This window comes from Bactrocera latifrons, unplaced genomic scaffold (assembly GCF_001853355.1).
Source record: "Bactrocera latifrons isolate USDA-ARS-PBARC rearing strain unplaced genomic scaffold, ASM185335v1 scaffold_443, whole genome shotgun sequence".
Lineage (NCBI taxonomy): Eukaryota > Metazoa > Arthropoda > Insecta > Diptera > Tephritidae > Bactrocera > Bactrocera latifrons.
Window position 1 is genome coordinate 129579 of NW_017537094.1, and position 2979 is coordinate 132557.

Below are 2979 nucleotides of genomic sequence, written 5' to 3' on the forward strand. Positions count from 1 at the left end.
ATTTTGCTCAAATTCCTGCTATACCACAGTTTTTAAGTCAAACGAAATTCAAACAATTAATTCTTTGTAAGCTGTTGCTTGTATTATATTAATTAGTTTATTTTTTATACACTTTTTCAAGTAAATACATTTCATAAAACTGGCAGATGCAAGTTTCRCAAAACTAATAATGTCGTTAAAACATGTATTTTAAAATACTCAAAAATATTTAGATTAACAAAAACATTTAATGTTTATTAATATTTTCACTAATGAAATAATAAAAATATTTTTTTGGATTTTAACTTCAAAATTAACTACCACTTTTTATAAATTACCACAAAAAAATACCAGTTTGGACTTATTGCAAACACAAAAAAATAAAATTTCATTTATTTTTCTTTTTAAAACTTTTTGAATTATTAYTATCTTAAAATTTTTTGAATTTAATTTAAAATTTTTTATAAAACGCTGGCATATATTTAAAAAAATAGTTTTTTAAAGATTTTTTATTAATTCTCTAAAAAAAATCTATTATCAAGTATCCGAAATCAAATACAACCTTTATAACCAAAATTATAAAAAGTAACAACAACCCCCAAAGTAATGTCATTAGAGTAAAAATTTGGCACGCACATGTTGCACGCAAACTAATCATGCTCGCCTGTGCAGCAAYGTATTGTTGACTAGGCGAGCAAGGCAAGCCGCGCGGCCGACTRACCTAGCAACAGAAAAATCTATGTTGAGCGGCAGCAAAGCAACGCACACGATGTAATAACAGCTGCTGCTGCCGCCACATGCCACCACACATTGAACGACAACTCAATTCAAAGACGTTGTAAATGTTGTTAAAGCACGCGAGTGCCGTTATATTAACAAGCAAAGTGTRTTGCTAAAAATTTTGGAAAAAATTTCAAAAGTATTAAAAGTTTAAAAATATGCTGCAAATGTGTATGTGTGAACAATTACATGCATTTTGTGTGCCAACAAGCCGGCGATTCCATGTTACACATAAAATACTTACACATCATGTGCGATTATGATTATGCAACAAACAAGGCAACCAGACGCCGCTCCATCGACGCACAGCAAAAGAACGTTAAAAACACGCCGCCAAGCACTTGTAGTGCACCGAAAGTACGACGAAAAGTAAAAACAGAATCACAAAAAGATGCAATTTAAAAAAAGAAACGATAAAATACTAAATTAAATCAACAACTTAAGCTGGCGGCACTCGTAAGCAGGAAGCCTGAAATCGTTGCAGTTATYAGCACCAAAGTGTTTGAGACAGTGCCGTTGCTGGGTTTTAAAGTTTGTTACTTATGTCTACTGTTTTTTCAATTGTGACTAATAATTTCACAAAAAAACTTATAAAAGCGCACTAAAATATAAGAATGCTATGCTTAGAATTCACTATCGGTAAAAAAAAAATTTCAAAAAAAAAATATAAGTAAATAATAAAGCTCATTGCTGCTTTGAAGAGAACTAAAATTCTTCTGAGTTTCGAATATGCAGTTGTGCCCAAAAAGAAGTCGTAAAAAATATTTTTGCAACAGGTTAACTTGCTCTAACTGGTATTAGCCAAGAATTTTGAGGCCAATTTAATTTCCTTGCTTCGAGGCAATATAAATTTTATGAAGATGTATGCAACAAATGGCAAAAGCATCGACAAGTAGCAATATATGGAAGAAGTGTAATTCATGTTGAGTAGAAAAATACAATCAAGTTGCACAATTGGACAATTGTTTAGAAGCACTGCAATTTTTTTTTATAAAAAAAAATATTTCCTATACAGCTGGGTGCTGAGTGGCTAAACGCGTGATTTGTTGCAACATTTTTAGACAACCACTTTTCTATATAATGAAAAAATAAAATAAAATAAATACGTAAAAATTCATTCTGTCCTAAACAAGCTGACTGTTATGCTAATTTTAGGCCAAAGTTGTTATACCATTAAATTACCATAACTTCAAGCAACAGAAAATGTTCGGTTTTTATATTAATGAAGCATAAATTTGTACTTTGCTTTGCCAAATTCCATAAATGAAATGAATTCATGAAATGAAATTCCATAAATTCAAAGTAGCATATAAAGCAACACTCTTCACATCACATCGCAATCACATACATACATAAGTTCATACGAGCGAATATTGAAATTATCAAAATAAATCTTGGTAAAAAAGTTCTTAAATTTAATTAAATTGTGGAAATTAATAACAAATATGTTATTCATATAAAACAAATATTAAAGACAAATTCTGAAAATTTATTTTAGAATTTAAAATTTTAAGCAAATATAAGCTTTTGAAAAAATTGCAATGAAATATCGAAATAGCAATTTAAGTAACAAAATTAAAAAAATATCTATATAATATTTTTCTGTAAATTTACTTCAACACAACGGAATTTGAAAAACTAACAAAAAATGTTTACAAATATTTTTTTTTAATTCTTAAATTTTTTAAATTTATGAGGTATCAAAAAATCTTTATAACACATCATCAGCAATTCCCATAAATTTACGGTCAGTAAAATAAAAAATATATCAATATAATAAAACATAACAAAAACATAACTAATCACACAGCACAAATATTTTCCATTAAAAAAATTCGCAATTTTTTCAAGCAAGTTACTTAAGCCTTTTGTTTGGCTACAGTTAAAATATTGCTGGCTAAAATTCGACACTAACGATAATTAGCATTCGTACAAAAAAATATGTAAATTGTAAACGAAAATTGTGAAAATTGTTTATTGATTGAAAACAAGAAATTCGCGCATATAATAAAATATCGAGACTGCTGAGTGCGTGCGTACAACTACTAACGATTTATTACGTGCAAATGAATGACACGCAGTCTCTATTAACAAAAAAAAAAATTAGATAGACGGCAATAAAATAGCAGTCTTGGGAGCAGTGGGGATGAAAACAGTGCCCAAAAATCAATGTAATTAAAATATTTTTAAAGTAAATATTTTAAATTTCATTGAAATATT